Source organism: Microtus pennsylvanicus, chromosome 6 (assembly GCF_037038515.1).
Source record: "Microtus pennsylvanicus isolate mMicPen1 chromosome 6, mMicPen1.hap1, whole genome shotgun sequence".
Lineage (NCBI taxonomy): Eukaryota > Metazoa > Chordata > Mammalia > Rodentia > Cricetidae > Microtus > Microtus pennsylvanicus.
Window position 1 is genome coordinate 45,581,398 of NC_134584.1, and position 27,374 is coordinate 45,608,771.

The following is a 27,374-nucleotide window of genomic DNA, read 5'->3' on the forward strand; positions in this document are numbered from 1 at the left end:
TTCATATCCTCCTTGGTTAATGTTTCCCCTTGTTCATGCCATGTCCCTTTCTTGCTTCCTGGTCTTCAAAGACATTCATTTCAACTTAAAATATAAAGCCTAAAAACCTGAAACTATGATCTGGTTACACAAGTATACAAGATAATATATGGTGTTTGTCTTTCTGTGTTTGGGTTATCTCATCCAATACAATATTTTACAAATTTCTTAACTATTGGTGGTTCAAACATATCACAAAATAAAAGGTATCTGCATAACAATCTCAGTCACATAAAATCATAATGTTCCTTTACCAGAATCATTTACTGATGAAATCTCTGCTACAAAGTATGGCCACTTTTTTTATTACTAGGGAAGAACAGAATCACCTTAGTCCTTGGGCAGGAAAGCCTAAGGTTATGGATACCTGCTCTAGAGTCCCAGCAGAGCAAAGCAGAGACTAGAGAAAATAGGAGAGTTTATCATAAAGGAAAAATGTAAACTTTGGAGCATAATAGTGGATACACCAGGAGAACTGTGTACACTAATTTGAGACTTTGTCCATTAAATTTTTCTCGATTTAGGCATGAGAACTGCATTCTTCTCAATATGACATTCACCTTCCACACAAATTGACCCTCCATTTCTTTAGGGCAACCAAAGAAGAAAATATTTAACCTCAATCTAATACTATTGGCATCAAATGTCCAATCACTTAGAAGTTGTACCACGTGGTCCAAAGCTCATGATGGATATTTGGAAGGTTTTAACTGCATTTATTACCATGCATTAATCACTCTATTGGTTTGCGTTCACTTTGGGCCAGGCGAGCACCGGTGGTGGTATTAGAATCATCAGTCAACCCTTTAAGTTCCAGAGGAGATGATTTTTCTTCTTTATTTTCAAGTAAACTGTAGCACACAGGTTGAGGGTTACTTATTGACATGCTACCATGGAAAGTTTTGAGGTGCCTCTCGGGAAATCTGATCCCTCTCCTAATTCAACTCCTTGTCTACCACAACACATTGAAAAGAAAATGGCTCTTACCAGTAGATTCATGTTCTGAAAAGTTTTGTGTATACATCTACTTTACTGTCCTCAGAGAGCCAGCATGCTCTTCCCAAGCAATCCTTAACAGTCACTTTGTTGATGTTTTGTTTTGCTTTCTTTTTAAAGTATGCAGAAGTGAAAGGAAGACTACTTGAGTGAAAATAAAAAATTTAAGGAGGTGTGAAGAAAGAAAATGTGGGAGGAAGGGAATCAAAACTAATGACCCATGGGAAAGGCACAAGAAAATCTGATACTTGGCAAGCTAATCAAAAGCTGAAATTGTGTGCACACAAACAATGATTTTAAAGGGGGTACCCTGTGCATGGATAAAGTTGATCCCAAGAATTATAATCTATTTAAACAAAAATTCCTGAGGGTAGGTTTGGGCTACTTCTCTATAAATTATTTTATTCCATCAAAACAATACAGGCAATTTTCACTACTGTTTATTTCCCACCAGACTAGCTGTCAAGAACCAATTGTTGAAGACACCACATGGCCTGCTCACATCACATAAAGTAATCAAGCTAGAACTAGGCTTGGAGTTTCTTCCATATTGGCTGGCTCTCATAGTACTAGAAGGTACTATGCAGGTTGCTGGGGGGACACGGTCAGCACATTCTTCCTCAGCTATGTACCTGGGCTCTAACTTATCCACCAGTCACCTAACATAAAGCCATTTGTGAAAATGTGGGAACTGTATTATGGGGTAGCCAACCTTTTTTCTGATTGAACTTAATGTCTTCATCACAGGAAAAGACTTCGTGTCTGGTACTGTAAGTCTGATCATAAGCCTGTGACGGAGGAGGTTAGAGACCTTAGTGGGGAACTTTTTTTTTATGTTTTATGAAAGGGACTCAGTGTGCCCATTAAATTGCTCTAAATAACTATGCTTAAGTTTCTTATGTTCACAGATTAGTGATTCCTGGAAGATTTGGCCAGGAATGTTTGCTGGGGATTTACATTGGTTTGTTTTGCTTTATGTTTGTAGTAGGTAGTAGTAAATGAAGAGACTCATAACTGTTGAGAAAAATAAACTGTTCAATGCTCACCTGTAAATGGAAGATCTATATCCCTCTTTCTACGGTTCAGGGAATATCATCAAAGAAGAAGTGTAAGACCTGGAGGAATGAGGCACGCAGAGGTTGGAGATGAAGAGGGTCCAGAATGTTTGAACTTGCAGTAGCTGTTGATGTATGACAAGATTGGACAAGCAACGTCCTGTCATAGAGGGGAAAAGATCTCTTGATGCCTTGCCCCTTCTGACGTTTACATGTAGTTAAAAGTTGACAGTGAAACAGGGGGCAGGTAATTTATCTTCAGTGGTGTAGGCACTGGCAAGGAACCCATGCTCCTGTAAACAAACCTGTGGAACTCACTGGGTCAACCCTCAAAAATTCATTAGAATAGAAGCAAGGATTGGCTGGAAACAGGCAGAAGAGAATCAGAGTGGGAAGGAACTGAAGACGGAAACAGGGGTTTAAAGGTGATCAAAATACATTATGTAAATATCATAATGGAACCACTATTATGTATAACTAATATGTGCTAATAAAAACATATTTTAAAAAATATCAGTCTTGAGAAATGGCTTAGAGGTTAGAGTACAAGCTGCTTTTGCCAAGAACTTAAGTTTGGATCCCAGCACCTACATCCAGGCTACTATTCCAGGGGATTTAATGCCCTCTTCTGCTTCTGCACACACGTGGTGTACAGGAACTCACAAAGGCAAGTATGTATTCACATAAAGTAAAAAAAAAAATAAATATTTTAAAATGTTATTAGTCCCCTCATAATCTAGCTTTTTATGAATTTGTTAGTCTTGCTTTTTGTTATTCTTCTATAATTACTGTACTTGGAAGTCTATTTTTTGTTAAATATTTCATGCAAAATCCAAGATTTTTTTCAAATTTTAAATGTTTTCTTTTACTGTCTGTTTTATACACACACGCACACACACACACACACACACACACACACACGAAGTTAATGACTTAGGAGCATTATCTAGCTCTTGAGTCCATCCTTAGAACTGCTTAGGTTTCTTTTAGTCATAGAATTTGACAGAGCCATAAGGTTTAGAAGTTTTACCAACCTTAGACTTAGTTCACAAATGGAATCAACCCTTGTCCTTTTGTTGTAATGAGAATGATATATCAAAGTAACAGTAAAGGAGAAAAAGCATCATTAAACCTCAACAAGAAACAAACGTACATGGGTAGCAATATTCCCACGCAACAAGAGCACTGACAAGAACAGATGGAGATCTAGAGTCTGACACAGGCTAGACACGAGCAGAAGAAAATCAGAGAGGGAAGCAGTGATGACACACACACTATGCCAGCATGGAGGAGTGGCTGAGGAGTCACTCTCACGGCTCTGAGTGAAAATACAGGAGACAGAAGGAAATGCACGGTTAATCTGCTGTTGGGCATCTCTTCACATATGAACATCAATGAAGCCTGCAGATGATGATGATATGCAGTGCTGACGCCTGGGCCTACAGCCCAAGTTTTACTTTATCTAAAGCAGACATCCTGTTGCTATTAATAGAGAAATGAAAACAGCAGGGAGGAGAACGCTGGAGAGCTGGTGGCCACCTAGGAGTTGTTGAAGGATTAGTGAGCACAGGGTGACAAAGGCCACCTGCACATTCCTTACTTCGGCATGTTCAACTATGAGGTCAGAGGGTCATGAATGAATGGGACCACTGAGAACAAGGGATATAAAACATCTTGATGGTTATTAAATTTAATTTGTGCCCTGTTATTTCAAATTGCTTTCTTGTTACTTGCTCCTGACCTCCTTATTACCATGTGGGCTATGCTGAATATCCAAGCATTTCTAAAGAATTGTTCCCTGGCTAACAGGATGGAGGAAGCTTTTAATGAGAGCTTCAGCTTCCTTCCAGTTTACAAGATGATATTATCAAATAACTCATCCCACAAATGACAAATTATTCCAGCACATCTGTATTAGTTACTTGTCTTTTGCTTCAATAGACTACCCCAACAAAACACAAATTAAGGAGAAAGTGGGGAGGTTTTTGTTTGTTTGGTAGGAAAGACCTGGCAGCAGGACTTGAGGGCCTGTGTGGAGTGAGGAAGCAGACATCACATTTAATCCACACACAGGAAGCAGGGAAGAGAAGAGAAAGTAGAACCAGAGTACAAAACCTCAAAGCCCATCCCTCAGCCAGAGCAATGTACTAGCTTCAGCAAGACTCCACCTAGTATGGATGCCAGGACCTTCCAAAGCAGCACCACCAGCGTGGGGCCAGGCGTTCAAACACATGAACCCATAGGTGACAAAGATGACAGATTTTTTGTTTGTTTGTTTTTTGAAACAGGATTTCTCTGTAGTTGTGGAGCCTGTCCTGGAACTAGCTCTTGTAAACCAGGCTGGCCTCAAACTCACAGAGATCTGCCTGTGTCTGTCCCCAAGTGTTGGGATTAAGGGTTTGCACCACCACTGTTGGGCTAACACATCTTACTCAAGCTACAAGACACTTCTAAACAATCTAATATGAAGAACATTGTCTCCATAAAGAATAACTGTTTTCAATATTGATTATGCTCATTTATTTAATAAAAACAATGGCATTTTGAATGGTATATGTTAACCCTGATTCTTTAGTACTCATATGCTATATTTCATACATTTCTAAGGCTAGAAACTTTGACCTGATGTTTTGTATCTACTGTCATTTCATACTCAGTCATTCAGAAAGGATCTAGGACAGTGGAGAGTGAACTGATGCAGAACACCTGTGACCATCTTTCAACTCCTGGCTTGGGCATGTACTAGATAGAAGCCCTACTCAAATCTAGAGATTAGGGTTGTATCAGTAGTTTCCAAGCTTTTCTTCAAATTAAAATCACTAAAGACACTTTCTTTGTAACTTTAATTTCTTTTTGTTTTTGAATTTATAACATAATTAAATCATCCCACACCCCAGTGCCAAGTCACATCCATAACAACTAAACCAGAACAGCTGGGAGTGAGAGCCAGTTCTCATTAGTTAGCAAACCTTGAGCTCATCTGTGAGGTCCTTTCAACTCCTGAATTCCCCAGTTCTGGGGCTTCTCAATGGGATAAAGTATCTGAGAAACAGTCAACAAAAATGAATTAGAGCATTTCTGGGGAAAATTAATTGTTTGGGAATGGAAAAATAAAGCCAAGCTTTCCTGTGAAGCCTTTAGAATGAAGGGAAGCCAGTTGAACAGTAGATTGCTAGAGCGAAAAGTACATGTGTATAACCATTATCAGTTGCACTAGAAATCAGTAAATTCTATCAGAGGGGTTAAGACCAAATCTGCACTGCAGATGGTGCTGTGCAATAGAAGAGAGGTTTTATCTCACTATGTGAACTATTCACTGAAGGAAATGAGGAGGAAATGGGCAAGGTCATTTTATTTTAGTCTCTTGTCATTAGTTGTTTGCATTTCTCCCTTGTCTCTATCTTCTGCCTAGAGATTAATAAGTGTAGTGTATCCAAGGTTCATAAAACCAAGATCTTTGTTGCTGGTGGATTGTGTTATTTACTTTGTCCTTTTGATGGAAAAGTCATCATTTGGTATTGCTTAGGGTAATTAGTGAACTGTTTAATGGATCTAAATATAAAAATGGATCTAGATATAAAAAGAGAGTAATGGTGTTAAGACTGCTATGAGACAAAAACATACTTTCTCTCATAAATGAGAAGGGCATACATTATTTAAAGATACACAGACAAACGCAAATGCGCGCGCACACACACATACACGTGCGCACACGCACACACACACTTTTTCTGCCTTTCAGGCAGTTGTGTAATCTAACAATTCTCCTAGATACTCACTGATAAATCAATACACAGTAACCCTATGTAAACAGCCCTAGAAAGTGGATTTACTCATTGTCGATATTTCCATGAAATCTTTAGACTGTACAGTTTTCAATGTAATATGTCTCAAAACAGCATATATTTGAAATTAATATTCTAGTAATATTTTAAAAATATAGATCCAAGTTGCTTTATACTTTATATGGTGAGTTTCAAGGATTAAATTTAAGGATTAATGAACTTCATTTCAAAATAAAGTTTTTAAGCTAAAAACCCAATATTGAATATATTCAAATGAGTTTGCCATCTTAAGAATTTTTATGGAGTCTAGTGATGTTACCACAAATCAAAATGCTTGGGCCGGATTGGGAATAATGAGAAGGGAAGATTGTAAATGGCTAGAAAAGCAGGATGTTCATATCCAAGAAAACAAAACAGAGATTGTCTGTTTCCTAATCTAGGGTGTGGATACTCTTGCCAGAGCAGCAGAGAAAGAAAATGCTACTTCTGAGAACAAGTGCAGAGGCAGAAGTGTGTGCCCTCCTTCCAAACACACAACCACTGTCTCTTAATTAAAAATCATCCGGTGAAAGTTAAGGTGAGAGATACCAATAAAACCTTCCTGTGTTTTGCTATCTATGAAAGGATAAAAAGAGCCAAGAGAGAAAATGAAACTCTTCTCAGGAATACTATACAAAACTGAGAATTCCAAAAAGCCAAACAAGATTAAAAACCAGCATCAAAACTACTAAGAAACAGCAATGAACACTTTGAGAATATTTCATCTGTCTGAAACAGATTTTGCTAGAGAATTTAATTCCATTATTACCTTTAAGGCCCAATAAAATATACAAAGGTGTTAATGCTTTCCCCATTCTCCAATGCAGAAACTAGGACACTAGAAACTCAATCACTTGTCCCAAAACACACTTGCCAAGTGATGGAGACAAGTGAAACAAAATCACTCAGTAGAGGAAGGAAGAATGAACTGTGAACAATAAGGTTTTTGTCACATAGCCTCTTGGCTCTCATAAGATACAAGTGCAGATCTGTTATTACTTGTGGTCATACAATAAAGATACTTGGCAAACAAAATATGGAGACTCATGTTACTCCTGTTAGTGACCATTTATTGACATTTCCTACTCTTTCCCTCTCTGATCACCAGCCTGTGCTTCCGGAATGCCAGCCTGAGATTGCTCATCAGCTCATCGAGTATGCATGATGCCCAAACACACTTCCTAAGAGGCAGTCAACCTTTCCCACATCTTGCTTTCATTTTCTTTGCAACAAAGAAATGTCTGAAACCACAGCATTTATCCATTTGCCATCACTTTTCCTCTACTGGCTCAAATATGTAGGTCACGAGAGCACAGGACATTTGCCTCACTTATTTTGTGCCTCTGAACAATTTCTGACACATGGGAAATTTCCACGGGGGCTGCTTTATAATCATTTGGTTAAGTACTAGTTTGAATGCCTGCTGTTTTCAATCTAAACTCCTTGGAATAAGGAGGCTTTAAAGTACTTTCCCATATAGAAAATTATTTAACAGCTAAAGTCTTGCATTATAAATAACCAACAGGAATAAGATTGACAATGGATTAGCATAAAACACACAAAGAATCAAAATTCCTAGGTACTTGTTTGCCTAGAGACAGGTATGGGAATAAACCAGAGGAATTCATTGCTTTAATTCTTGATCAAATGTCTCCAGTATCACCAGGGAAGCACACAGCTAATCCCCCAAATGAATTTTCATTCCAAACTAGTACAGGAGCCAGAAGGCTCAACATAAATGCAAGCACAACACACTTGGATGTGAATCTTGCCAGTGAGCGACCATGAAGAATGAGGCTGACAGCTCTTCAAATGAAATCTGTTTGGGCCAACTGAATTGATGTTCAATGAAATAAAAGCCTAAGTAGCAGCTTGACACCTCCCCCATCAAAAGGAACAGGGAGGCTTTTCTCAGATTATCTGAGGCCACATAGACACTGAAGAGCATATTACATTTTACAATTTTAACTTATTCATATAAAAGCACTCCAACTGAAAAGCCCTTATGTCTAAGCTAAATGATATTTATTCATTTAATATTTATTGAGAACATAATAAATGCCAGTACCTGTCATCAGGCATATGTGTAAAGTACAAACCCTCTTCTCTTGGGCAGGAAGATGATGAAAGCTTGTTTGATCATAAGTGCTGTAATAGAGGAATAAAACAAACATGAGAAGCACAGAACAAGAGTATCAGGCAATGCCCGAGACACTTAATTGAGTCTTGAGATGTAAAGATAGTTTGTGGTTGAACATGTGGAGTGGGAACAGGCATGTGAAGCACTCCACAGTCCTGCGATATTTGCACATGGATTCACAGTTCTCTGGCTGCCAAAGCTATTACTTATGCATAAAAGAGAAAAAAAGTGAAAGTAATTCATAAAGGAGATAATGGTGCTATGTGATAGCTAATGATTTCAGAGTGACCTATGCAAGCTATAGTTCCACAATAGTTCAAGCAGACAAAAATGTAGGAGCCAGAAGTCATCATCCATTGCATGGGAAATGAACCAGTGGAATCGAAGCTATAGCCATATCACAGGGACTCAAATTTTACTAATTCTGTCATATTGAATTCATGTTCTTAATTTGATCATACGGTTCTAAACACCAAACAACTCCAAAAGTTCTAGTGTTTTTCTTTGCTATTTGTGTAGTGGAAATCTCAAACTAAACATTTCCATGTGAAAACCCACATCCTCCTCCTCATCACCCATCCCCTGACCTTCCTACAGACTCCTCAAGGCAACTTCAGCTTTCCAGTTGTTCAGTCATCCTGCCATCCATTACACTCCTCATTCCACTTACCAGCAAATCTTCTAAAAATGTATTACAGCCTGGACCATGTCTTATTAGTTCCATCCTATATGCTGGACCAAGTCGCTATTACTGTTGACAGGAGATCTCTACTCCTTCCATTTCTATGGTCTGTTATTCTTACCCTCCTCTGGGTACTCTGCTGAGGTATGTCATACTGATTTCCTCCTTTGTTTAAAACTCCCTAGTAGCTTCCAGGCCATGTCAGAAAAAAATACATATCTGTGAATATGTTTCTGGTCTTGTCTATGTGGGCCTGTATACATATAGAGACACCATATACATGTGCCCTTCCACACTTAGCTCTATGACCTATGTCTAATCATGCTTTCTGTGATTGTTTACTCCTTCATTGTCTTCAAAGTCTCGGTTCAGAAGTGGAAGGACCTTAAGAGATGGGAATCTAGGAGAAAGAAGTTAGTCAATCAGCTTATGCTGGAGAGGATGGAGGGTAACGGGAACACTCCTCCATTGTTGGTGGGAGTGCAACTTGTATAGCCACTTTGCAAATCAGTATGGCAGTTTCTAGAAAATTAGAAAACTATCTACCTCAAGACCCAGCAATATCATAGTTGAGTATATACCCAAAGGATGCTCAATCATACCACAAGGACATGTGCTCAACTATGTTCACAGCAGCATTGTTTGTAATAGCCAGAGTCTGGAAACAACCTAAATACCCCTCAGCTGAAGAATGGATAAAGAACATGTGGTACATTTATACAATGGAGTATTACAATGCTAAAAAAAAATAATGACATCTTGAAATTTGCAGGCAAATGGATTGATCTAGAAAAAAACATATTGAGTGAGGTAACCCAGACCCAGAAAGACAAATGCAATATATATTTACTCATAAATATCTTTTAGACATAACACAAAGAAAAATCAACCTACAGTCCACAACCCTAGAGAAGCTAAACAACAAAGAGGACCCTAAGACAGACATACATGGATCTACATAGGAAGGAGAAAATGATAAGATCTCCTGAGTAAACTGGAAGCAGGGGAGTTATGGGAGATGGTAGAAGGGGAGGGGGAGGATGGAAGCGGAATGGAGAAAAAATGTATAGCTCAATAAAATCAATAAAATAATTAAAAATGAATTAAACAGAGAAGTGAGTCATTGAGGGCATGTTAGTTCTTCTTGTTTCTCTCTTTGGTTCCAGGCCACCATGAAGCATGAAGTTTCCTCCAGTTTATGACTTTGCCATAATGAAGTGCTCTGTCACCATCCCAACAGCAACAAGGCTGAGCACCCAGGAATGGGAACATCGGACACCATGAGCCAAACACCTTTCTCCTTACGAAGTAAATTGCCTCTGGTGTTTATGACAATGATACAGAGATAGTACAACCCGTGTCTTTCTGCTTTGTTGCTTCAATGATGTTGATCTGCTCAATATTCCTTAAACACATCACGCAGATACCCACCCTTGTTCTCATGCTACTCCCATCCTGCCATTCACATCTCAGAGAGATACTATCCAACCTATTCCCAAATTTCAATTCCCCTCTCCTGCCCTGAGTTAATTTCATTTTCATACACTGTCTGATTTGCCTCATCTTTTACTTGTTTGCATATTTATTTATTTGTAACTATTTGAAAGGAGTACAAGTTTTTGGCTGTTGCCCTCGCTTCTTGTGGACAGTGTCTGAATTTTTAGCACACAGAATCTGTTCAGTGGGTGGTACTGTAATCTGGACCTGGAAGAAGTTGATTAAGTCCTTAGGGCTCTGAGCTTGGCAGTGGGTTAATACATTGATAGATTCATAGCTGAATAAACTACTGGAAAATAATGGACTTGCAAACGTTGGGTCCTAGTTGAAAAAGGAAGTCAGTGAAATATGACCTCGAAAGATGCAATTTGTCCTTGTCCCCTCCCTCCTTCATTTCACCTCAGGAAAAAAGCAGTGCCGCCAACCAGCCATGTACTGAGTGGATCCTGTGACACTTAGCCAAAATAGATACATTTTTAAGTTGTTTATCAGTTATTTTGTCCATAGTAATGGAACACTGACCAATACAAATTATATTTAGGTTTTTTCCCAACATAATATTTGTTTTTGATTATTTGGGAATTTTACAGAATGCACCCCGATCACACTCACTTCTCAGACTTCTCAGGTCTGTTCCCACCCTTGTGACCCAGCCTCCCATCCCCTAAAAAACAAGTCGAATCTGTGCTGTGTATACTCACTGAAGCATGGTCACACTGGCAGTGGTCAGAATTGAAGTCCTCCCCACCAGCAGTTACCAATCATGGAGAATCACAGCCTTTCTTTACATCCTATCACCTGCAAAGGTATGCAGTTGGAACTTCCAGCCATTAACCAAATATTTATCACATATTAAATCCAAAAGAGGGCAGCAAAGCTTCAGCTACAAATACACTGGGTCAGCAAATCCGAGGGTCCTGCCTAATGGAACATTAAGCTGAAAAAGCTGGGCAGCCTAAACTCAAAGTAATGGGGCCAGAGAGTTTACTAGAAAAAGCAGAGAGGATGGCCAGGGAGAACAAACAGACAAGACAAGATTTTATTAGGAGAATGAGGCACATCAACGGGCATACAAAACGAACAAGTGGATTGTCAGGAAAGCTGGTAACTTACAGAAGAATTTGACTAATTTTCTCAGCAAAACTGAGGGTGGGAGCCCTTTCAGAAACCTGTAGCCACAGCCTGGGAATCAGTGGGACGAGTGGGGAATTTTGTAGGTCCTAAAAAAGTTACCTCTTCAAAGAAAACCGTGTATCTCTCAGTTGTTGAAATGATTCACATTTTACAGGTTGTTAAGTAAAAAAAAAAAAAAATTGAGAGTGTTTAGGTCTTGTTACTGTGGGAGAACAAATAAACAGATATTGGCCCCTTTTAGACACTAAATTGAATAGAAATATTTACCATTTATCTCTAACTATTTGAACAGTCTGTCAATTATTTCCAAATAAAGCATCATTAGTTAAACTTTAAAATGTATTTTTAAATATAATAATGAAATACAATTTCTATGCTATGGTCCTTTCCACCCTCTGTCCTTCTTTTCTTCGAGACGCCTCTCTAGATTCTTCTGCTTTATGTTCTAAAGACACTTCTTGTTGCTCTTCTATAGTTTACCATGACTACTATATAATATATGGGTTTTAGGTATTTCAGATTTGGCTAATTCATGCAAATGATCAAACAAAAGTGACAAAAAAGAGGACATTTCATATTAGTAACAGGAAAAATCCATCAAGAGGAAATCTCAATACTGAACTCTATGCCCCAAATACAAGGGTACCCTAATATGTAAAAGAAACACTTTTCTTTTTCTTGATTTTTATTGAGCTCTACATTTTCCTCTGCTTCCCTCCCTACCTCTCTCCTCTCCCCTTCAACCTTCCCCCAGGGTCCCCATGCTCCCAATTTACTCAGGAGATCTTGTGTTTTTCTACTTTCTACTTCCCATGTATATTAGATCTATGTAAGTCTCTTTTAGTGTCCTCATTGTTGCCTAAGTTCTCTGGGATTGTGGTTTGTAGGCTGGTTTTCTTTGCTTTATGTTTAAAAACCACCTATGAGTGAGTACATGTGATAACTGTCTGTCTGTGTCTGGGTTACCTCACTCAAAATAATGTTTTCTAGTTCCATCCAATTTCCTGCAAAATTCAAGATGTCATTATTTTAATTTATACATTAAACCCCACATACTAATAGCTGGAGACTTCAACACTCCCCTCTCACCACTGGACAGGTCAGTCAGACAAAAATTAATAGACAAATAAAGGAACTAACAGAGGTTGTGACTCAAATGGACTTAACAGGTATCTCTAGAATATTCCATTCAAACAGAAAATAATATACCTTCTTCTCAGAAACTGACCACATACTCGGTAACAAAGCAAACCTCAAAATAACAACAAAAAAACATGGAATAACCCATGTATCTTTTCAGATCACCATAGCTTAAAACTAGAATTCAACAGCAATACTACTACCAGAAAGCCCACAAACACATGAAAATTAAGCAATGCTCACCTGAATCATCAATGTGTAAAGGAAGAAATAAAGGAAGAAGTTAAAGACTTCCTAAAGGTTGATGAAAATGATCACAAATCATACCCAAATTTATGGGACACAAGGAAAGCAGTGTTAAGAGGAAAGTTCATAGCACTAAATGCCTACATAGAGAAGCTGGAAAAAATCCCACACTAGTGAATTAACAGAACATTTAAAAATGGTAGAACAAAAAGAAGCAAACTCACCCAAGAGAACTAGACTGCAGAAAATAATCAAATTGAGAGCTGAAATCAACAAAACGGAAACAAAGAAAACAATAAAGAATCAATGAAGCAAAGAGTTGGTTCTTCAAGAAAATCAACAAAATAGACAAACCTTTATCCAAACTAACCAGAGAGAGAATATTCAAATTAACGAGATCAGAAATCAAAAAGGGGACATAACAACAGACATGAAGAAAATACTGAGAATCATCAAGTCATATTTAAAAAACCTTTTTCCAAAAAATTGGAAAACTTAAAGAAAACAGACAACTTTCTGGATAAATATCACTTACCAATGTCCTTGGTTTATGGCTAGAAACCAAATATGAGTGAGTACATCCCATGTTCCTCTTTTTGGGCCTGGCTTACCTCACTCAGGATAGTGTTTTCTATTTCCATCCATTTGCATGCAAAATTCAAAAAGCCCTTGTTTTTTACTGCTGAGTAGTACTCTAATATGTATATACTCCATACTTTCTTCATCCATTCTTCCATTGAAGGGCATCTAGGTTGTTTCCAGGTTCCGGCTATCACAAACAATGCTGCTATCAACATCGTAGAGCATATACTTTTGTTGTATGATAAGGCCTCTCTTGGGTATATTCCCAAGAATGGTATTGCTGGGTCCAGGGGTAAGTTGATCCCGAATTTCCTGAGAAACCGCCACACTGCTTTCCAAAGTGGTTGCGCAAGTTTGCATTCCCACCAGGATATGAGCCTATAATTAGTGATCCTAGAGAAGCTAAATAAGGAGAACCCAAAGAAAAACATATAGGCATCCTCCTGAATATTAACCTTCAGCAGGTGATGAAAGGAGACAGAGAGAGACCCACATTGGAGCACCGGACATAAATCTCAAGGTCCAAATCAGGAGCAGAAGGAGAGAGAGCACGAGCAAGGAACTCAGGACCGCAAGGGGTGCACCCACACACTGAGACAATGGGGATGTTCTACTGGGAACTCAGCAAGGCCAGCTGGCCTGGGTCTGGAAAAGCCTGGGATAAAACCGGACTCTCTGAACATAGCGGACAATGAGGACTACTGAGAACTCAAGAACAATGGCAATGGGTTTCTGATCCTACTGCACGTACTGGCTTTGTGGGAGCCTAGGCAGTTTGGATGCTCAACTTACTAGACCTGGATGGAGGTGGGGGTTCCTTGGACTTCCCATAGGACAGGGAACCCTGATTGCTTTTCGGGCTGAGGAGGGGGGTGACTTAATTGGGAGAGGGGGAGGGAAATGGGAGGCAGTGGCGCGGAAGAGACAGAAATCTTTAATAAATAAATAAATTTTAAAAAAAAGATAAAGTAAAAAATATATATCACTTACCAAAATTAAATCAAGACCAGATAAGCAAATTAAACAGACCTATAACTGCTGAAGAAATAGAAACAGTCATTAAAAGTCTCCCAACCAAAAACACCCAGGACCAGATAGTTTCAGCTCATAATTCTACAATATTTTCAAATAACTAATACCAATACTCCTCAAATTGTTCCAAACAATAGAAACAGAAGGAACATTGTCAAACTCTTTTTATGAGGCTACAATACCCCTGATACACAAGCAACAGAAAGACATTACTAAGAAAGAGAATCATAGACGAATCTCACTCATGAACATTGATGCAAAAATACTCAATAGAATACTTGCAAATCAAATCCAAGAACACATCAAAACTGTCATCCACCATGATCAAATTGGCTTCATCCCGGAGATGCAGGGATGGTTCAACATACAAAAATCTATTAACATAATCCACCATATAAACAAACTGAAAAATAAAAACCACATGATCATCTCATTAAAAACAGAAAAAGCTTTCAACAAAATATAACATCCCTTCATGATAAAGGTCTTGGAGAGAGCAGGAATACAACGGATATACCTAAACATAATAAAGACAATATACAGCAAGCCAACAGCTGACATCAAACTAAATAGAGAGAAACTCACAGCGATCCAACTGAAATCAGGAACAAAGCAAGGTTGTCCACTCTCTTCATATCTATTCAATATAGTTCTTGAGGTCCTAGCTAGAGCAACTAGACATCAAAGGGAGATCAAGGGGATACAAATCAGAAAAGAAGAAGTTAAACTCTATTTGCTGATGATATAATAGTTTACATAAGCAATTCCAAAAATTCTACCAAGGAACTTCTACAACTCAAAACCACTTTCAATAATGTAGCAGGATAAAAGATTAACTCAAAAAAAATCAGTAGCCCTCCTGTACACAGATGAAAAAAGGGCTGGGGAAGAAATCAGATAATCAACACCCTTCACAATAGCCACAAATAGCATAATATAACTTAGAATAAATCTAACAAAACAAGTGGAAGACTTGTATGACAAGAACTTTAAATCATTGATGAAGGAAATTGATAATTACAACAGAAAGTGGAAAGATCTTCCATGCTCTTGGGGAGGTAAAATTAACATAGTAAAAATGGCAATCTTACCAAAAGCAATTTACAGATTCAATGCAATGCCCATAAATATTCCAGCAAAATTCTTCACAGACCTCAAGAGAATGGTACTCAACTGCATATGGAGGAGCAAAAAACTCAGGATAGTCAAAACAATCCTGTACAATAAAAGAAGTTCTGGAGGCATCACAATCCCTGACTTCAAATTTTACTACAGAGCTACAATACTGAAAACAGCCTGGTATTGGCATAAAAAACAGACAGAAAGACCAATGGGACCTAATCAAAGACCTGAATATTAATCCACACACCTTCAAACACTTGACTTTTGACAGAGAAGCAAAAATATCATATGGAAAATAGAAAGTATATTTGACAAATGGTGCTGGTATAACTAGATATCAGCATGCAGAAGAATGAAAATAGATCCATATTTATCACCATGAATAACACTCAAGTCCAAATGAATCAAAGACCTCAACATAAAGCCAGCCACACTGAACCTTAGAGAAGAGAAAGTGGGAAGTACACTTGAATGCATTGGCATAGGAGACCACTTTCTAAATATAACCCCAGTAGCACAGACACTGAGAGTAACAATTAGTAAATGGGACCTCCTGAAACTGAAAAGCTTCTTTAAAGCAAAGAACATGGTCAACAAGACAAAATGACAGCCTACAGAATGGGAAAAGATCTTCACCAACCTCACCTCAGATAGAGGTCTGATCTCCAAAATACATATAACACTCAAGAAATTGGTCAACAAAAGAACAAATAATCAAATAAAAAAAATGGAGTACAGACCTAAACAGAGAACTCTCAACAGAAGAATCCAAAATGGCTGAAAAACACTTGGAAATTCTCAACATCCTTAGTCATCTGAGAAATGTAAATCAAAACAACTCTGAGATTCCATCTTATACCTGTGAGAATGGCCAAGATCAAAAACACTGATGACAACTTATGCTGGAGAGGATGTGGGGTAAAGGGAATACTCCTGCATTGCTAGTGGGAATGGAAGCTGGTACAGCCCACTTTGTATGTCAGTGTGGCAATTTCTCAGAAAATTAGGAAACAGCCTTCCTCAAGACCCATTAATACCACTTTTGGGTATATATCCAAAGGATGCTCAATTGTGCCACAAGGACATGTGCTCAACTGTGTTCATAGCAGTATTGTTTGTCATAGCCAGAACCAGAAACAACCTAAATGCCCTTTGACCAAAGAATGGATAAGGAAAATGTGGTACATTTACACAATGGAGTACTACACAGCAGAAAAAAACCTAATGTCTTGAATTTTGCATGCAAATAGATGGACCTAGAAAACATCATTTTGAGCGAGGTAACCCAGACACAAGAAGACAATTATCACATGTCCTTACTCATAGGTGGTTTTAAAATATAAAGCAAAGAAAACCAGCCTACAAATCACAATGCTAGAGAACCTAGATAACAATGAGGACTCTAAGAGAGACATACATAGACCTAATCTACATGGGAAGTAGAAAGTAGAAAAAGACAATATCTCCTGAGTAAATTGGGAGCATAGGACCTTGGGAGAGGTTTGAAGGAGGGAGGAGAGCAGAGAAAAAGATAGAACATAATAAAAATCAATAAAATTAAAAAAATTAGTTATGATTTTTTTCTATTATTTTCATTCCCTCTCACTATCTATCTACCTATCTATCTATCTATCTATCTATCTATCTATCTATCTATCATCTATCTTTTTCTTTCCAGACACATTCTTGGTATGAATTCAAGGCTGGACTTTATCTTGCAAAGCTTTTGTCTCATTCTTTTAAGCACTGGGGGGTTATAGGCATGTCCCAGCACACTGCATAGTGTTTGGTTTTCTTTTTAAAATTCTGCAATACTAAAGACTAACCTCATTGGCCTCACATATACTATAGTTCTACCAGTGAGCTATTTCCCATACCTCTTTTTACTTTTCTATTTTGAGACAAAGTCTCACTAAGGTACCCAGGCTGTTCTTGAGCTCACTGTGCAGCCTAGGTTGAGGTCCTCCTACTTCAGCCTCCCAAGCACCTAGGATTGCAAGCCTGTACTATTGGGTTATGGTTATTATGTTCTTCAAGTATAAAGTGCATGATAGATTTGGAGGATTTGATAAAGCAGTTCAGTTGCCATCTGGAAACATGTTATAAGCCCCCAAGAATATGTGTTTTAAAAATTCCCTGTTGATTTGAGGTGTCCATTTGAGATATAGTGATCTGGACTTTAGTCAACCATTCTTTGTATCTTTGGCACACACAGGTGGCTCAATCAAATTTAAAAGCAATTTTCAGTTTCCAGTTATGCACTTGCTATTCCCACAAATAGCTGGTACAGCAAAACCTGACCAAACAGCTCTGGTTTGAAGAAAAGGCTGTGTTGTCTCTTCTGGATTCCCTTGCCTTCTAACTATCCATAACCTAGTCTCAACTCTACCTTTGTTACATATAATAAAATCATAAACTCATAGAATGCCAGAACTAGACAATCTATCCGAGTATCGTTTTCCTAGAAGCAGCCCCCGATGCAGAGATTAGTGTTAAAATACTTTATTCTAAGAATGATCTGAGGGAAGCATGAGTGAAGAGGCAATGGTTCAAAAGTTTATCAGTAATGATCCTAAGAAAGTCATGGTCTTTACTAAAGACTAGCTTTAAAGAAAGCAGTGAAATGATTCCCAGTGATATTCTGCTATACTCACATTGGTGCCCTTTTATCATTTGAGAGGCTTCCCAGAGCAGCAGATTGGAGTAGATCAGATACCCACAACTAGACACTATACAGAGAAAGAATCTAGACATTTTAGAGGTTCCCAATTCCCTCAGAGTTCAGGGAATCCAGCAGAAGAGGGGGAGAAAATACTGCAGGAGGCAGAGGGGATGGAGGACACCAGGAGAACACGGCCCACTGAATTATCTAAGCAAGGCACATTGAGGCTCACAGAGATTGAAACGACAAGCACAGAGCCTGCAAGGGTCTTCACCTGTCCTCTGCATAAATGCTGTGGTGATTAGCTTGGTGTTTTTTGGGACTTCTAAACTGTGGGAGCGGTGTTGTCTTTGACTCATTTGCCTGCTCTTAGGACTCTTTACCTCTTGTTGGGTTGCCTTATCCAGCCTAAGGTGTGAGTGATTTTGCCATGTTATTGTATTTTGTTTTGTTGTGCTCAGTTGTTGCCTCTTGGAGAACTGCTCTTTTCTGAAGGCAGATAGAGGGAAATCCAGAGACAAAGGGAGGTGGAGACATGGGAGGAGTGGAGGAGGGAAAACTGTGGTTGGGATGTACTGTACGAGAGAAGAATCTATTTTAAATTAAAAAATAAAAAAAATTCAGAAAAAACATATATACACACACCAAATAAATAAAAAATTAATTTTATCTGGGTCTGAGGAGCACCAGGAACCCAGACATCACACACTATGATCCTTACCTTAATACAAGGGTGGCTCTAGCCAGTTATTAGGCCTCCAGTTAATTGGGAAACATTGTCTTGCCTATAGAAGGGAGATGTAAACTGTTGCCAATACTCAGAAACTGAGTGGAGGGTGGACTGTTCACTAAGAGGAACTGGGTGAGACTTCGCATCATCTACTGAAGTCAATCACACTGCAACTCTCAGAGTCACTTTTCACAGGTCTACTCTGTCTAGACACAGCTTAGCGAAGATTAAGGCTATGCATAATTAAAACTGCCCATCCACAATCCCAGGTACCTGAAGTTCAAGTCTCAGGAAGCTCTGATTAGGGTAGTGCTGGATGTATCAAACAGAAGAGATACATAGGTGTCCACATTGATGTAGCTCAGGAAAGATGTGTGCAAGTCACAAGCAGCAGAACTGATGAGAATGGATGCTGATGTTGTGAATCAAGAGGCAAGGCACTGAAGGCTGAATGCAGCCTAGTTCCTTCCACAACAGGAGAATTGATGGAGGAAGGTCATTGGCTAATAAAGGAACTGCCTTGGCCCATTTTATTGGTTAGGACATAGGTAGGTGGAGTAAACAGAACAGAATGCCGGGAGGAAGAGGAAGTGAGCTCAGATTCCACAGCTCTCCTCTCCAGAGCAGACGCCCCAGAGAGACGCCATGCCCCAGCTCCAACCCAGGATGGACTTAGGCTAGAATCTTCCCGGTAAGACCGGTGCTCACAGATTATTAAAGATGGGTTGATTGGGATATCAGAATTAGCCAGTAAGGGCTAGAGCCTAGAAGAGGCCAAGCAGTGATTAAATGAATACAGTTTGTGTGTAATTATTTCGGGCATAAGCTAGCCGAGCAGGCGGCTGGGGTGTTGGGGACGCAGCCCCACCGCTTCTTATTACAACAGAGAATGAAGCAGGTGAAGATTTGTCTTTCAGCCAGGATAACAGAGCACTGAGGAAAGTCAAGGAGTTTGAAATTCTCGATGGTTCCCACCTCCATCTCAAGTCTCAAGGGCACACTTGTATCAGGTCACCAACCTGGATAAACAATACTTGCCAACATTGAGAGTTCAACCGCCAAGGTTCTGCTAGTCTTATAACATGACCCTAAGTTATTTCCAGCTTATAGTCTCTGGCGGCAGGAGGAAAACTATTCTCTAAATGTTGTCAGAGTAGCTCTCTGATCTTTATTGTTTATTTTCGTGAACATTTATTGTTTTGACTTTGTAAAAGGGTGTTGTTATCCATAAAGTTCACACTTAAGAACCACATTAGTGAGTTTCAAAAATAATCACAAAAAGAGTTTGCAGTCTTATATTAAAGTGCATTCATAACTATCATCAGTCACATTAGCCATTGCCAGAACATTGGACATGTCTGGATTGTTGATAATAGAGAAGAGCTTGTCAGCCTTATTAAGGATATTAAATAACAACCAGTAAGAGACATCCAATATCACAGCCTCTATTTCCCTAGATGTTGGACATCAGCCAGGCATAGTACCAGGCAATGGATACCGTTTTACCAATATCTCATACATAACAAACTAAAGTCTTAGCAACAATTTAATTGCAGGATGGCGAGAACTATAAAATTTTTCTTATCATCAATATGATCTCATCACTGTCATTTAGCGCCAGAGTAATACAGAATAATGACCTAACTGAGACACCCACCCTTATAAACTGCATTGTAAAACCATTTTCTAGTCTCATAAAATGTAAGCAATCAAAGATGCAGGCATTATTCCATTTCCTTAGAAGCAGAGCCTGGGCTGCTTTCCGGTGAGTTCCCTAGCAGAGGCATAGTGCTAGGATAATATCCTCAGAATACTTTTATAATCAGAATTGTTGGCTAGGTTTTTTTCAATGGCTTTTGGATGTCAACTTTGTACTTCAGAAGTCACTTTAGGAAGTCTGACAAAGAAGACAATACAATTTTTAAATATGGTTAACATCACCGACAAATTGAGCCCTTAAGCATGTGGTCTCTGCTAATGACTCACTTTAATTTGATCCCCGAGTAAGTTCTGGAGCTCAATTGCACCATGGGATTGATCTCCCTTTGAGATAAGAGGTTAGTACCATAAGACGGTTAGTCACTGGTCAAAGTCTACCCTGCCCTGGGGAAGTGAGGGATGGTGTGATCCAGACTCCAGGAAGATGGAGCCTATCATAGGTCCTGCTTTAGAGGAGAAGGCACTGATGAGTCTGTCAGCCCACAGGAAACAGAATACCTGTCAATAAGGAGATCAGACGGGCATCCACAGCACTCACGGCAAGGCATTAAGAATACATAACTCAATGACATTTAAATATTTTCCCCCTCTGCACACATACTTCTTCGGGAAGCTAGTTAGATTCCCTCCACAGAAAAGTAGACATACATACAGCTTTTTGCACATAAAGAAGTTTTACAGAGTAATTAAAACAAATATACATAAACATAAATAGTTTATAGTGAGTCTTTCTCTATCCCACTAGTTAGCTCCAAAATCACAACATGGAGACGTATTATTAATTATGAAAGTTTGGCCAATAGCTTAGGCTTGTTTCTAACTAGCTCTTATAACTTACATTAACCCATATTTTCTATGTTCTTTTACATGACTCAGTTGCCTTTACTCTGTACTATCCATACTGCTTCCTCTCTGTGTTGCTGGTAACTCTTTCTTTTTCCCAGTGTTCTCTTTGTCCAGAAGTCCCTGTTATACTTCCTGCCTAGTTACTAGCTGTTTAGCTTTTTATTAAATCTATCACAGTGACATATCCTTACACAGTGTAATCAAACATCTTAAAACAATGTATTAAATAATTTGTGACTTGTCCAAATTTATATTTTAAGTTAGAGCAGAGTGAGCTGGACGAACAATCTACGTTAGCTCCCTAATATCTGCTGCTGCGATAAAAAAGCATGAGCCAGAGCAACTCACAGAGAGGGGGCTTATTTGGGCTTCCTGTCCCAGAAGGGATGTCGATGGTGGCAAAGAAGGCACATCAGCAGGCAACTGGAACAGGAAGCTGACTGGTCACGTATGTCACACAGGAAGCACAGAGAGTAAATGACAAGTGGGCAAGACTATTAAAAGCTCTCAGAGTTTGCTCCCCACATCACAATCTTGCTCCAGCAGGGCTCAGTAATTTCCTTCCAACAGCATCATCAACTGGGGACCAAGTGTTCACATATGTGAGTCTATGGGGGACTCATTCAAGCAATCAAACAACTCATGTTTTGGATAGAAAAATATTTGCTGAAAAAAGTTTAAGATATATTAAAATACTTAAAGTATTAGAGCAAGAAGAAATAGGAAATCTCTCAGTTACTTATGTTTACAGGTGGGCTAAGGTCACAATCATCTGACTTGATTTTTGCATTGCAACGCACTACTTAGAATTTTTAAACGACTATAAAAGCCCATATAGATCGTACTATTGGGGCTAGGAGAAAGGACATGCATAAAAACCTAAGCAAGGACACAGAAGTTCCTTATTTTACCAAAGCACATACATTAAGGTATTTCCCCCTTCTTATGAATTAGAAGTGTCTAAGGTATGATTTGCAGTTGACAAATTTAGAGTATTTTTTAAAAATATCTGACTATTTTTAATTTCCTACCTTCTTATTAGTGGTACTCCATAAAACATTATATTATAATGTAGTCAAGGTTATCAAATAAGGAGGTTTTGGTTTTTATGAACTTTTCAAGTAGATCTTACTCTTTTAGATATATTTTGTAATGAGAGCATACTAACTAATCTTTCTATTTTATTTATTATTATTTGTGTGTGTGTGTATATATATATACACACACACACACACACACACACAAATGTAGGCACAGGTAGAGGTCATGTGGAATCAGCTATCTTCTTCCACCTTTATGTGGGTCCTGGGGATAGAACTCAGGTCATTAGTCATGTGGCAAACATATTTATCTGCTGAGCCATCTTGCCAGCCATTTTCTAGTGTTTGAAATGACTTTTAGTTGTCAACTTCCTGTTTGGCATCACTAGGGGAAGACTAAGAAAGAAGACAATATAATTTTTAAACATGACAGGTTACTATCATTGGTAAGTTGAGCCATTTGAGATCTGTGTTTCTAATTTCATACTTGACCTCAAAGTAAACAATGCTATATTTATTTTTTTAAATTCTCATATGCACATTTAGTATACTCTGGTCAAAATTATCCCTTCATCTACTTTTATCCCATTCCTGCTTCTACTACCACCCCCACTTCCTCTTCCCATTAGGTCCCGTCCTAACTTCAGATCTTTTTGTTTTGCTTTGTAACCCACTGGGTTTAACCAGGGTCACTTGAGTGGGCGTGGGTGTAACACTATCTAGTGGAGTATGAGTAACTCGCCAGGGGTTACATCATAGCAGATAATGACTTCTCCTCCAGCAGCCCTGGACTGCTATTAGCTCATTGGTAGATCCCATGAGTCCCTCTCTCATCTATGACTGAATGTTTACCAGCTGAGCCTCCTGCAGGCTCTATGCAGCATCTCTAGCTATTGCAAGTCCTTTGATGCAGCAGACAGCCCATGCCCATAAAACAGCAGTTCATGATTCTTCCTGTCATCTCGTTCTTAGATTCTTTTTACTCCCTCCACTACAACGTTCCCAGAGGTTAGAAGGAGGATTCTTACTTTGAGTCTCATTTAATGCTAAGACTCAGCAGTCACTTGTTCACAGCGCCGGGACAAGCCATGAATCTTTGTAGTTCATTGTAAAAAGAACTATCTCTGATCAAGGCTGAGAACATCATTAATCTCTGCAGCTATGAACGTAAGTATTTAGAAGGCAGCTTGACAACAGGTCCATTTAGCAATACAGAAGTAGTAGGTTCACTCTGAGTGGTCAGGACCTCCCCAGCAATGGCCTTCATAAGGTCCACAGGAATGGACACGAACTCCCTCCTATGGAACAGACCTCAAATTCAATGAAAATGAGAAGAAAATCTATAGGTTACCTCTATAACAGTTGTGCCATTATGGTACAAGTACGTACTTCTTGCCTGGCAGGCTGGTTTCATAGCATACAAGGCCTAAAGTTAAGGAATACTGCTGGGACTTTTCTACCCCAGCTACCTACATGAGAACTGCCTGCACTCTAGGCTAGATGGCATGGAGGAAGCTTCTCACTCCGTTCTAGCATGAGGTTTCTGTATTCTACAATTGAATAATGTGGTATCTTCAGCGACAGGGCCTTACCATTTGGCTTTGATGAGTAATCAGTGGTAATGGCCATAATCTGGGTAGTTTTGGCTGCCACCTGGAATCTTCCTGACCAACTCCTAAGGAGGAGCCCTGAGCCTGACATTGGAGATTTTATGTAATAGCCCACGACTTCTGAGATCAACATTATTCATGGCAACTCCATTTAAAGTCTTTTCTTAATTTTCTCTTTTAATTAGCTCAGAGACTATTGGGTTTTCATGTGGCTTCCTCATGAATCTTTAGTTTTAGTTAATCTTCACCCTGCACCTTTTCAACGCTCCTACCTCCTACTCCCATCCACGTTCAATCCTACCACACCCAGGATTTCCCCCCTCTATTTTCATAGCACATATGTGTTCTCTCATACCCACCCTCCCTAAAGCCTCTTGAACTCACAGTCTTCCTGTCTGAGCCTCTCTGATGGTTGGAGCTCTGGCATGCACCACCACACCTCACATAAACATGTGTATTCTCTTACTACCCAATCATACCATTATGCCATTATGATGACTCTCCGTGTTCTAAAAAAAACAATTTTTGCTTTAATGCTGAGATAAACAGTATGGAGTGAAAATATAAGATATGTGTTGAAAGAACACACAATAATACTCAGCAAATATCCTCAATACATTAGTGTACCTTCCATTAAGGAAAAAAAAAGATTTTTCCTAATACTTTTAAATCATTAGATTTATGTTTTCACACTTCATTTTTTCTACAACAAGCAGTAATTTATCAGCCCTACCATGGCCATTTTATCTTGTCTCCAATTCCAATCACATGTGCTTCCTTTTGGACAAAGTTTTCTATTTGATTCCTTCTATCTCCCTTTCTCTTTGTTCTCCTTGGTCTTTTTCCAATTGCAATGATAACACAGAAATGAAAGGTTCCTCTCACAGGTTCACACAATAACACACACAGGACTTGAGAGGATTCCCCGTAGTGTTATTCTTTGCCCTAAACCACGACAAAACCTGCAAAAAGTTCATTTGTAACAAAAAAAAATCACTGTCAGTAAGGTTTTTAAAATACTGAGTTCCAGAAGTGGGAGAAATGGCTCAGCAGTTAAGAGCACGTTCTGCCTTTGCAGAGAACCCAGGTTGGGCTCCTAGCACTCACGTGGCACCTATTAACCATCTGCGACTCCCATTCCAAAGGATCCCACACCTTCTTCTGGTCTCTGTCACCACTGCATACACTTGGTAAACAAACAATCATGCAAGGGAAAGAGCAGTAAACATAAAATAAATAGATCTTTAAAATTAAAAATCTGAATTTCAATTCTGAAACCCTCACTAATAAAAGCCCAAGCACCATGGAATTCTTTAGAACTCCTTTATATATTAGTTACTCTTGTCACTGTTGTGATAAGCATCAAAAAGAAGGGAGCGGGCATTGATTTTGTTTCCTGCTGTTCTGTCTCCACGTCCTTGAGCAGAACATTGTGCTGGTGGTTGGTGTGTACCACAGAAGAGGTTGTTCACATCATATAGGCCAAGAGAAAGAAGACAAGACAGGGTGGCATGGTGTACCACCTTGCATGCTCCAATGAACCACTTCCTCAGATGAACCACACCGTTACTGGCTAGGGACTAAACATTCAGCATGTGACATTATAAGAGAGGTTTTATATTTTAAGCATAAAAAGCATTCAAATGAAAGTTCGAAGTGATAATTGAACAGGTAAGCTCATATTGTTAGAATTTTATTTATTATAAAATTTATTTATGCAATATATGAGTGTGCTTGTATATGAGAGAGACAGAGGCAGAGAGAGACGGGGAGGGAGGGAGGGAGGGAGGAGAGAGAGAGAGAGAGAGAGAGAGAGAGAGAGAGAGAGAGAGAGAGAGAGAATGAATAAGTATGCGTGCTTGCAAACATAGAGACCAGAAAAGGGCATAGGATCCCTCAGAGCTGGAACTGCAAGTCTTGGTAAGAATCCCACTTTACCAGATGAAGGTTCTATGATGATATGCAAGATATTCGTCAGTATTGCTATAGGATAGGGTCATTTCAGGTTGCCTATTCCCATCTGCCCAAGGAATTAACTGGGGACCTCGGCTTGGGCACCTGGGAGCCATTCTAGGTTCAAATCTCTTGCCAACCCTAAGGTGGCTCCCTTAACTAAGAATTGTGCTTCCGTGCTCCCCTATCCAACCTTCATTTATCCCAATCCTCCTTTTTCTCCAAGTTCCCCCCTTCCTCCCCTTCTCCCTTTTCTCTCCCCATCTCCCCTTACTCCCATCCCACCCCACCCCCAAGATCTCAATTTTCTCTCCGGCAGCTTTGTCTACTTCCCATAGCCAACAGAGACCCACACTGGAGCACTGGACTGAGCTCCCAAGGTCCCAATGAGGAGCAGAAGGAGGGAGAACAAGAGCAAAGAAGTCAGGACCACGAGGGGTGCACCCACCCACTGAGACAGCGGAGCTGATGTATTGGGAGCTCACCAAGGCCAGCTGGACTGTGACTGAAAAAGCATGGGATAAAACTGGACTCTCTGAACATGGCAAACAATGAGAGCTGATGAGACGCCAAGGACAATGGCAAGGGGTTTTGATTTTACGTAATGTGCTGGCTTTGTGGGAGCCTACCCAGTTTGGATGTTCACCTTCCTAGATATGGACGGAGGGTGGAGGACCTAGGACTTACCACAGGGCAGGGAACCCTGACAGCTCTTTGGACTGGAAAGGGAGGGGGAAAGGAGTGGGGGGAGGGGGAGAAGGGTGGGAGGAGGGGGAGAAGGGTGGGAGGAGGGGGAGGGAAATGGGAGGCTGGGAGGAGGTGGAAACTTGTTTTTTTTCTCATTTTCTCAATAAAAAAAAAGATTAAAAAAAAAGAATCCCACTTTAATATGCAGTCCTTGGATTTGAGTTATGATCCTCATGTTTGTAAGGCAAGGCATTCCACCAAGCTCGTCTCCAACCCACAATTTTGCGTATTTTTAAAAATAAGCTGTTTGATTAAATTGAGTCTATGCTGATATCTGAAATTTGTTTCTAATTCTGAGATTCAATACATCAGCAATTAAAGATGCTGATGACAAACCAGAGATTCACAACCAATCACTCACAATTATTACATTCTTTCCAGTCAACAGCAGGAATCTACTTGAAAAGTGTGGTGAGAACACAAGTCCCCTCCAGACATCGTGTTAGTAGACAGAATTAACATGACGACAAACCACGGAACAAAGCCCCCACATCTACACAGAAGAGGACAGCAGGCAGGGATAACCGTGACTAACTGTGCTGGTAGCTACCCATGCTCTTTCTTTGTCTTTTCAAGCT